Here is a 13,063-nt window from a genome sequence, read left to right on the forward strand (position 1 = left end):
ATTTTCCATCTCATCCACAAATTCTTAATGATATTTCTCCATATTGGAACTTGAAAAATTTGAGGGATTCATCCACATGAATTGGCTAGTCTAAGTGACATTAGATGAACCAGTGATAGAACCAACATTACTGGACTGGTGGGACTGTGACGCTAACAGATGAGCAAGAACGTGAATGGATAGATAGAACTTAGCATTTGAGACCTCTGTATGTGGTGTGGAGACTGAGTATAGTTAATGGTAGTCAATATGATGGTTTAGGTAACAATATTTCTTATTCATGAATCTTGTAAAAGCTTTAGGAGAAAACTCACCCCTCTATAGTTGTATTCAAATAACCACCATAGAAAATAACAAGCAACATCGACATGAGTAATACTCTTCAAAAACCATTCACATGAATAATTAAGTAAAGGAAACGATTCACAACCTCATCCATTTCATCAATCACAATATATATACACGCACACACTTTTGACAAAAATGCATAATTGAGGCATAAGTGCTAATCTAAAAACATGTTCTTGTTGTAAAATGGAATCCCATAATTTAAACACTAAAAGGAGTTTAAAAGATGGTAAATTCAAACCCCATGGATTTTAGTTCGTTCTACATAGCTTTGATAGAAAGAAATTGTACAAAAGTTAACTTGGAGGCTCTTTTACACATCTTGTTAATTTCTTGACTCGGATAAGGAGAAAAGAATGTTCTAATGTTTATTTAGGGTCAATCCCAATTAGGAAAAATATAATAGAATATTAGGGGATGATTTTAGGTGTATAAGGACAAAAATAATACAATGGACACTTAAAGATTTCGGAAAAGCATCGGACAAACAGGGGGCCAGGGGGGATCGCATTACAGGTGGCCCCCTTGCATCGCAAGAATCTCTACGTGGGTAAGGTAGTGGACTCCCACAGCGCAGGGTCACCCTCGCAACGCATGTCCTATATTCTTGCCTAAAATTTCCCTAAACACATTCTAACCCATCGTAAAGTGATTTATACTGAATCTAGGGGTCGCGTAGGCTCGTTCTTAGCTATATTTGTGCTTTAAGACACTCGAAGTGTTACACACTATCCTCCATAGATCGTACTTGTGGGATTGTATTATCTATGTTATTGTAGATGTAATTGTTAGTAATGATTGAGATAAGGATTGATCAATTGGGAGTTTTTTTTGCCTAAAAGTAGTTGAACGGGCACCAACAGAAACAAGAACTAAATATCTGGATTACATTTCTAGACATATTAAATTACATTTCTGAGTTGGAGGGAATGTACCTCATTTTTATACAAGCAAAATGTTAAAAATGAGACATAAAAACCATTGTAATGACCCAGAAAAAATACAAAGATTCTAACATCTGCTAGGATGAAAATGCAGAAGTTAGTGCTGAATATTGTCATCCATCTAGTAACTACAATTAACCTGCATTCAGTCTACACTCCAAGAAGGAATGTAGAAGAATAGGGTCAGTACAACGACACTTACTGGTAGGCATCATCGGCCATCCGTGTTAGTCCATATAATCATACAATAGAATTAAAGAAAATGAATCATGACATCCTGAATATAATTCAATTAAGGTTGTAATAATATTATTACTTTAACTATATAAGTTACAACACCCCACTACTCTTCCAACTTCATCAACATTATATTCGCTACTAACATACTCTAGCATCATTAATTCACACCATCAACCACAATCCAACGTTGATACAACACTATTCCACTTTATTCACCCAATCTTTATCATTACTAATATTCACGGGAACAAATCCGTAATCATAGACATCCCACACTAAATTCTCGGGCTAACAACCAAATGCTCTATTATAGTGTTAAAGAATGATAACTAGCCATTCTGGTAAGCTAAAATTAAAATACATAAAAATGAAGCAAGTCAGCCAATATATAAGTAAGTACAATTTTCACGTTTTCCAATACCTATCACACAATTAAATACCCAATGAATTAACAATACAATAATAACAGATCAAACAGTGCTCACAAATAAGCCACATAACCATCAAGAGTAACAACAAAACTATTAACATCCACAGACTCAACATAAATATGTACACACATGATATAGGACTTATCTTTGCCAATATGTCATGACCTGCAGGGAACAATCTATGTTCATGTACCGTACCAGCATAGTACCCGATCCAACATATACATATCCATACAGGCGTGGTACCCGATCCAACATATACATTTTCGTACCGACGTGGTACCCGATCTAACATATACATATCCATACCAGCGTAGTACTCAATCCCACATATACAAATCCGTACAGGTGTGGTACCCGATCCAACATATACATATCTGTACCGGTGTGGTACCTGATGCAACATATACATATTCGTACTGACGTGGTACCCGATCCAACATATACATATCCGTACCAGCGTGGTACTCAATCCAACATATACATATTCATACCAGCGTGGTACCCGATCCAACATATAAATATCCATACCGACATGGTACCCGATCCACATATATATATTTATATCAGCGTGGTATCTGATCCAATTTATACATATCCATAATGGCGTGGTACCCAATCCAGCATATACATATCTGTATCGGCGTGGTACCAGATCCACCATAAACAAGTATTATAAATATCAAATTTACACAACCTCACATACAACAATGTACGAAGTTTACAAGTACACTTAAAGTCATAAGACAATTCCATCAAGTAAATTTTCAACAATCATTTATACATGCATCAACAATCCAAGCATCAATAATTTCAAGCATGTCCTAATAAAAATCAACAAGTATTCATATCGTTACTTTAAGGAGTTATTATTATCAAACAAGCCTCTAATAGGCACATTTCAATAAATCATCATTGTCACCAATTTAGCCTCTCATGGGCATCCAATAGATAAAGTTCTTTTATCAATACCAAAACAAAAATATCATTAAATAAATCACAATTTAACACTTAAGCATGTTAGTCACTATTGGAGTATTACTTACTCATTAATTATTAAAATGTCACTACCTTTTTTCATATAATACAATCATTACACTTATTCAAGTAATCTATCCTTTAGATATGGCTATGCTCATCAATAATTGATCCTATCATGATTCTCCTCATCATATTATTGTCCAATACATGCAACTTAATATTATTATAACTAAACTAGGTTCATCACTAGAACAACTAAGAACTATCATGTCAACATACTTCATTTACAACAATCTCCTTATGGGAACAAAGCACATGATATCACAAGTATCACATAATTAATCAATAATATAGTTTTCGAGATTAAAGTTAAGTTCTCGTGTCTTTATCTACCTCAACTCTATACCCACAGGCCTAGACATGCTTTATTCCATCAATTCCAAATTATTAAACTATAAAATAACACAATATTCTACTCATTAAACCTAATCTACCCGGATGCCACTTTTGGAAGAAGCAAGCTGCAATAAGGATGCTTTTTCCTTTCCTTCATGCCTTGAAATAATCAATCATCTAAAACATAAAGCAATTATAAGAGTAATTAAATAATTACTCTTTTAACAAATATCTTGGGGATTCCAACCCACTAATTCTACCCTTAATTCAAGGTTTATATTAAAAACACCCATGAATATTTCCCAAAAGAATTCCACAATTAAAGGTCTTTCTAAGGATTCTAAGATGTTAAAGGATTAAAAAAAAGAAGAAAATTATGAAAAAAACTTACCTCAACGAAGGAATTTTACCTTAAACCTTGGGAATCTCCTCTCTAGGGTTGGGGAATGATATTTGGGATTTTCATACCTCAAAAATGGCTGAAGTTGATTTAAATACAACTAGAATTTTCGCTACAGCGAAATTCCATTTCAGCCCTGATAGTGCTTAGTAAATCAGTCATAACTTTTTACTCCGAATTTGGATTGAAGAACAGTTTGTTGCATTGGAAAGAGGACTCAGAGATATTTAATTTGATAGGTAATGGGACCCCTAAATACCTATATTCTATGAAATATGATCATTTGAAATTGGTCCTAATAAAAACCAATATCGAAACTGTATCGGAAAGAAAGTATTATACTTAACTTTGTGTTATCGATATTGTACGACCTTAATTCATACCTAAATAACTTTCAAACTAAATTATTGATATTAACGCTCGTGAATAATTGAATTCATCGAGCTTGAGTCTATCTAGACACATCCGAAGGCTAGAATCTATGCCTAAAAATTCAAGGTGACATGATAAATAAATTATTGGATATTTCGGACCTAAGTGAATATTAAGGAATATGAATTTATTATGAATAATTTAATAACGATGAAATGGGTTGTTACAATCATATACCAATTTACCATTCGTTCGTCCTCGAATGAACATTCAGTGGAGAAAAGCATGAGGTTGGAATTAGATAGACATTACTAATAGAGTTGCTTATATTGCATCCTATTCACTTACTTGATATCCTTATCGATCTACCCACATACTACACTCAATTGTTCTGTCAAAGATTTTCAAAATACAAAGATGCAAAGTCAGGTTTTTACACCCGAATCACTTATTCTCCTTCCAACGGCCTAAGTCTGAAACTTGAGTTTTACGAAAGCAAGGTAAAGATGGTTAAAAGATTCATCTTGATGAAGATAGATAATCAAAAATACCTTTTTTTTTTTTACTGAAGCTCTAGAGCTCCAAATTCTATTCAGAAAAGTGCTACGAGATGCTACATGAATATACTACTCAAATTTTCAACACTAGATAAGTCATATCTAATCCATCCAACACACAATCTCTCACCGAAACATATAACTTGGTTTCTAGCTAAGACTATCCCATGCAGAATCTACATTTGATTATATTTAAGCCACCGGACCAATTACAAGTCACATAACTTAGATAGTCGTATGAACTAAATTAAGACTTTAAAATTCATTGAATAAAGCTAACTTTAACATTTCACAAACACTATTGTTTTCACCTCAAGATCACCCATGATTCAAGCTTATTATTTACTACTATACATAGATGACAACATAAATTCTCACTCATTACACAGGCTTACAATAATTGGTCATAAAGATCCTAAAGAATTATAGGTTACAAGATATTCTCCTCCCTAATTTGTTAATATTCATCTAATCATCATACCTTAATCACTCAACAAGCAATATCCACCAAGTATCACCCAAGGAAAGATCAATCATGCCATTTAACTGAAATACAATGAACTTTTCCTAGCATAAATTCATCCCTAGAATGTCAAGAATTTGCTTCAAAAATGAATACCATTTATTTCATGTTGTATTTTTAGGATTTCGACTTTTTATTATGTCGGAAATTGAATAAAATTTCCATCGATACCAAATTCGCTGAAATTCAACACTCGGTTGAGAAGTTAGAGCATTTTTAAGTTGACAGTATGCCACCTGGGCACTTAGCGCATCGTGGAGAAGAAAAATCTACAATTGTCAAATTCCAGTGGCCCTCCGCGATAGCCCCGCATAGCGGAGAAGCCCATTTTCCCAATTGTCCCATTGTAGTGAGACTCTACAATGTTGGCATTTCGCACCAACAGTAAAAATGGCAATCCAAGGGGCACAATGATTGTAGCGCATCGCGGTGAGCGCTCAGTTCCCATTCGTCCTTTTCCAGTGAGCCACTGCCATAGTGGCGCGTTGCGGTGGCCCAGTAAATCGGGATTTTTGGGTAATTTTTTCAATTTCATTTAGGTGTTTAAAAAGGGTATTTTGGTGAATTACCCAGCCCCCAATCCGTTCAAAACACATCAGTAAGCTTATACCAAAGCACTTTATGCTTATTTCATCACTTTTTTGTCAAAAGAAAACCCTAGATCATCAAAGCTCCTTCACCAAGAAATCCAAATTCCTCCATTAATTCTCCAATAAAATTCAAGGTTAAGGGTTCCCAATACAAGAACACTAAGAATTCATCTTCAAAGAACGAATAGAGATCCAAGATTTAAGTTTTAGCATCTAAGATCATCAATTGAGGTATGTGGGGTTTGAGCAAGGATAATTCTTTCATCCTTGTACCCAAAACTTTATTTTAATTATAAATTTACTGCAATTTATAAGATTTGCCATGAAATTTAACCCATTATCATTATTTTAAATATTATGTGATTTTCCATGATTTATAAGTTGAATTGCATGATTATATTTATATTTCTATGCATTGTCCAGTGATTTCTAGATTTTATGATGAATTATGAGTGTTTATATTACTAAGCATGAATTTTTAGATGTTTTAACATGAGATTGATGCATGGGTTGTTAAGCCCCAATTTAAGGTTGTTATTTCGAGATTATTTGTTTCATGAGCACCCTCAGACAAAATTGTTCACAGATTTTGACAAAGATTTGACCTTTTGGTCCTAAGCTACGATAAGAATCCACTTTGTTCAGATAACTTGACATTTAAACAAAGAAAAGCATCTTGTAAACCCTTGTGCTATTTATTTTTAGCATAAGAATGGGAGTAGTATTTAGCACCAAGATAGGTAGATTACTACAGTTTCAGACCCCATAACTACGTGCCAACGTAGGCTTTAGATTTATTCTCACTTCTACGTGGATGACTCAGATTGTGATCACTAAGATAAAAGTTCTATTCCGATGGCAAGGGTAGAATATACCTACCTAACGAGGGCCAGATATGGGACTCCATGGATGCTCACATGGTGTATGTCGGTTAGAAGAACCTCCCAAAAAGATGTCCCCTACTCTTAAAACAATCTATTGGTTTAAGGCCTTAAGATAAAGTGTTTTTCCATATAGCTTAATGGTAAAGATTTTCAGAATAGTTTCTCATAAAAGAATAACAGAAAGCTTTTATAAAACAAAGTGTAAAGGCTCACAAAGCTTATTCAAATTATGCTTTATAGAAAGATATTATTTTTAGATTTCATATTTAACGAGTGAGTCTTTTCTACACTTAGACAGTATGATTTAAAGAGAGAATGCAAGTACAACTTTTAGAATTAAATGTTATGACTCACTAGATTTATAAAGTATGGTTTGTTACTCATGGTCTTCAGTATTTCAGATATTCCAGCATATGTGAGTCATTTACATTTGGCATGCATTGTCTTACAAATTATAATGATTGATATTATGTTTTACTTATGCACTCACCCCTATATACTCAGTACATCCTCAAAGTACTGATCCACATATATTTCTATATGCCAATTGTCTCATAATGTAGGTATCAGTTCAGTTGTAGCACGCATACCATATTCAGACAGATTGCAGCTTCCAGTCAGCAGGTGATGAGTCCTCTTGATTCAATGGCTCGAGTCAATCATATAGTTTGAGCAGTATTTTACTTTATTTATTTAGTCATATTTATTTGGGATTGTTAGGGGTCATGTCCTAGATATCTATAGTTAGTATATTAGAGGCTTCACAGATGTCAGTTAGAGTCAGTTATGTAATTTAGTCCCTCTTTTCAGATTTTATCAGAATGTACAAGTGTACCAGTATTGTATTTTTCTCAAATTCCATCATGGTTATGTTTTCATACAGTAAACTCTATAATTTTATACATGTTTAATTAGTTGCTTATCAGTATGCCAGCTCATGGGTTATCTTGGGATCACTTGTGGTCCTAAGCACTGTGTAACATCTCAGGACCCGTTTTCAGGGCATTACATTAACAATGCACTTATTCTCAAATTAAGGGTCGTTCTTAATTATTTTATTGAGTGTAACTAAGCCCTATGATTTTACATTGCCACCATCAGGGGAATTATTGTCCTTTAAAAGTGTCACATATCAGCCAACTCTGTGGGACATGCAACTGTATAATTCAGCCACAAGGTCAAGTCAATAATAATTTATATTCTTAAGATTTTTCCTAATACACAAATCCACAACTAAAACTTATGCCCATGAAATCACTAACTCAACATTTTTCACACGTAAAACACTTCATTGTCAAGCCAAAACACCCCAATATCACTAAGATAAATTTAAGATATACAAATTATTCTTATTTTTATCTAACAATATCTTTTATTACGCGATTTAATTAACTCGTAAATACCTCAAGAGTGGTTCCCACATCACTAATACATAAACAAGCTCAAACAAAATAAATCGATTACAGGTCATTCACAGTCTCATCACCAATATCACATTCCAGAAAAGTTATCGAATCAATCATATTTTGTAGGTATCAACAACCTTTACTATATTTTGTCTTTTTTATTTAAAAATGATTATTTTCCAAGCATTAAAATCTGTTCATATAAGGACCTAAAAAATAATGTCACTTAGTCAGTCCACACAAAGAACCTATTGTAATTTTAATAATAGAAATACACAAAAATTCTAAATATAGTCTCAATGATCGAACCACAAAAGTATCCCCACATAATATCAAATAATTGAACCACACAAGGATCCATCCACAACATCATTAACAAGAATCCCTCATCATAAAAAACACATATCACCTCAATCTTTTATTCATATAACTTTTTCACCATCTTTTCTTGACATCATGTTCTTATATCATCCTCTCAATTCTCATACCATCAATTTCATTAGTATAATAGTAGTAAAAATAAGTAAGCACCATAGAATTGCTAGTTTCACAATAACAAGAAATCAAATAATTCCATCACAATTATCAACAAAAACAACTTAGTCAATTTTCATCACTTGAATTCAAACAAAAACAATTCACAACAATGGCAAAAATCTAGGAACACAAGTTTACCCAAATATCAAATACAAGAAATTAATAAGTTCACAACTTTCACAAGTCTTTACCTATTAAGAATAACTTTTAGACCTTATTAACAGATACCAATTGAAATCCCCTAGATTTTTATTCAAAATTACTAAGATACCAATTGGAATTAACAATATTCCAATTGAGCTATGATAAGATACAAATTAGAATTGTCTAGATAGAAATTGGATTCAATTTAATAGTCTAAGATTAGGATGACACGATGTAGAGAAAGAAAGAAATAATTTCTACATGCCTCATAGCCTTCCGAAGATTGGGTGTGGGGCATTAGACACCAATCTATAGAACTCTACTTCATATTGCTCTTGTACCTGTGGGACCGGTGAACCTAATTCTCTAAGACCAACTGTCACAACCCAGATTAACGGATCATGCAGGCACCTATGCTATTCTAAGTAGCTAGAAAAACCCTAATTACCCAAAGAAAAATATGCGGAAGACTTCTATTTTTAAGGGAACACTTGATTAAATATAATAAGTAAACTTCTTACAATTATCCTTCACTATCCCAAGACTTGGTTAGACATGTACAAGAGCTATCTACTATAGCATAAACTGACAATAAAATAAAAATAAAAAAAATTCTAACATCTGCCAAGATGAAAGTACAGAAGTTAGTGCTGAATATCATTATCTATGTAGTAACTGCAACTAACGTACATTCAGTCTTCACTTCAAGAAGGAACATAGAAGAGTAGGGTCAGGACAACCACATGTACTGGTAGGCATCATTGTCCAACCGTGTTTGTCCATATAATTATAAAATATAATTAATGAAAATAAATCATGAAATCCTGAATGAAATATAATTCAATTAAGGTTGTGATAATATTATTACTTTACCTATATAAGTTACAACATCCCACTACTCTTCCAACTCCATCAATATTATATTCGTTGCTAACGTACTCTAGCCTCACTAATTCACACCATTAACCACAATCCAATTCTAATACTACACTATTCCTCTTTATTCACCTTATCTTTATCATTACTTATATTCACGAGAACAAATCCGTAATCATAGACAACCCACACTAAATTCTCAGGCTAACAACCAAATGCTCTATTAAAATGTTAAAGAATGATAACTAGCCATTCTACTAAGATACTATTAAAATACGTATAAATAAAGCAATTCAACAAACATATAAGTAAGTACAAGTTTCACTTTTCAAATACATATCACACAATTAAATACCAATGAATTAATAGTACAACAATAACAGATCAAACAGTCCTCACAAACAAGCCACATAACCATCAAGAGTAACAACCTAACTGTAAACACCCACAGACTCAACACAAATACGTACACACATGCTATGGGACTTATTTTTGCCCAATATGTTATGACCTGCAGGGAACAATCTATGTTCATGTACCAAACCGACGTGGTACCCAATCCAACATATACATATCCACACCGGCGTGTGTAACACCCGTGCTTTTTCTTACCTTAAAATTCATCCCTAGAATGTTAAAGACTTGATTTAAAGATGAATAAACTTTTTTACATATGGAATTTTCAAGATTTTAACTTTTCATTACATGGGAAATTGAATAAGCTTTCCATCGATACCAAATTTTCTCAAATCCAACACCCGGAAGAAGATTTAGAGCCATTTAGTAAGACAGTGTACCACCGGTACTCTAGGGCATGGCGGAGGCAGTCTAAATGGCATTTGTCATTTTCCAGTGATACAATGCGATACCACCGCAACATGTCACTAGCCTTTTTCCCAATTTTCACTTTCCAGTGTGACTTAATGATCATGGCGTGTTGCACCAAAGGAAAAAATCGCAACCAGTGAGGCACCGCGTCGCACCATCAACCCAGCTCCCAATCGTCAGTTTTCAGTGACACGGCACGATAGCGCCGCATCGCGCCAGCGTACAAAATTGAGATTTTTAGTCATTTTGACTTTTAATTTTCAAGGCACTAAGGGTTTTTTCCCTCACCCCCAATTAGCCCAAACACGCAATCAAACTCTAAAAGAGAACAAATTGCTCATTAATTCACTATTTTCTTAAGAAGCAAGCCATTCTCTCTCAAAGGGCAAAACTCTAGATCATGAAATCAAGGTCAAGCTCAAGAAATCCTTCAAGAACTTCAAGAATCTCACAAATTAAGGTATGTTAGATGTTGATTCATGGGTTTCTTTCACCCATGAAGTCCAAGAATCCTTTTTCAAAGTACAAAGATGATCTATTTATGATTTCCATGTTTGAATTAGATTGAATTCATGTTTATAATATTAGTTGGGTTCCAATCCATGATTTAAATGCAAGTTTCATGAAATTAAATAGCATGTATAGCAAATATGTGATTGTTTTGATAGACCCTTAAATTTATAAAGTGGTTAATGCATCTATGATGTTGATTTCATTTTCAATCCATGAATATGATAAGATTAGTGAGAAATAAAATAGTGTTTAGGGGGAATTATATGAATTACATGCTAAACCCTTGAATTTACAATTAAGTATTGTATTCATGTTGTTTATGTAATGACCATTATCAAGTGAAATACTCATGCTCCCCAAGTATTTGCTAAAATGACTATGTGAAGTAGATAGAGGAATCATGATATGTTATTGTGAGATCTTAATCATGTACAAGCTTATACCCTACAAGTGTTAGATAAATGCTTATGTGATTTGACTATTGAAGGAATGACATGTTATTATGTGATCCCATCTATGTACAAGTTAAGGCATTACAAGTGTTTGATTAAATGTCTCTATGAATGAATTATGACCAAGTGAATATTGGTATGTTATTCAAGATGATGCTTTTCTTTACTTTTCATGCTATTGAGTCCTGAGGGTATTTAATACCCAATAATTTAGTTGTTTACCTAGAGCCAATGTTAGTTACAGAATAGTATCAGTCATATCATGATCAGTACTCTTAGTCCGTTACATAACTCAGTAAAACTTAGTCAATTATAGAACTTAGGAAAACATAGTTAACTCAGTCTCAGTCCAGTCCAGTTCAGTATACTGAGTTCAGTGTCTTTTAGTTGGTAGTAGGATTTAGGACCGAGCGAGAGTAGGGATGATGGCTTCCCTATTAAATAGACAGAGTCATTAGTAGCAACCCCTGTACTCCAGAACTGCGTAGCCAGTGTAGGATAAGGAGTCACCCATCAGACTAGGCTTGACTACCTCCCAGGGGTCACCCGTTAGATTAGGCTTGGTTCTGCCCAGGTGTCACCCGTTAGTTAGGCTTGGCATCCTGGTTTTATAGTATTAGTACCCATGGCATGGTATTAGCACCCTTCTAACTGGAGTTACAGGCTGGACCCATATCAGTTCAGATTTGGGGCATGTCGGTTAGATGATTACCTCCCATAGTTTCAGTCTCAGTTTTAGTCTTCAGTTCAGAACTCGGCTCAATTTTACAGAATCAGGACTGTCAAATACAGTCATTCAGTATCAGTTAATAAGTTATCATAATTTAATACTTAGCGTAAAAAAAGCTTAGTTATAGTATATATATATATATATATGTATATATATGCCTAGATTGCATTCTCAGTATTTAAAGTATTCTTAGATTCTCCACGTACTCTCATGTTTAGTTATTATCCATTAGTTAGTTATATCCTCATGCATATGAACCTTTGCATTCATCCATACCTCATCTAGCATACCAATACATTTCCACATACTGACGTATACTTTTTCGTGCTATGATGTTCATATCATAGGTTCGGATGCTTAGGTTCCCGATCATGCATAGTAGATTCAGGTTCAACCAACAGTCGTAGATTTAGCAGTGAGTCCTCATTATTCGATGATATTAAACTATTTCATATTTTAAGTAGATGTATTAGTTCAAGAGATGAAGTTAGTTGGGGGATTGTCCCATTAACTCCACTTTCAAATAGATTCAGTTAGAGGCTTTTCAGACTATTTTTCAGATAGTGTTCAGTTTTTATCATATGTTGTTATTTATCAGTATTTCAGATATTTTGAACCTTATGGAATTTTACCCTATTTTCCGCATTAACTACAATATTATTATTTAATGCTCCCAGTAGATATCTTTCATGGGTTAGCTTCTGGTCCTTCGGGGTCGTAAGAACCGTGTGACGACTAGGGGATAGTCTCGAGTCATTATAGCGTGGTACCCGATCCACTATATACATATCCAGGGGGTAGTCTCGGGTCATTACAGTGTGGTACCCGATCCAACATATACAACAGAGTTCAACACGAATCAATGGGGTTTCCATAAATAACCCTCAAATATCAACACAGTAATCATCATC

This window comes from Capsicum annuum, chromosome 7 (assembly GCF_002878395.1).
Source record: "Capsicum annuum cultivar UCD-10X-F1 chromosome 7, UCD10Xv1.1, whole genome shotgun sequence".
NCBI lineage: Eukaryota > Viridiplantae > Streptophyta > Magnoliopsida > Solanales > Solanaceae > Capsicum > Capsicum annuum.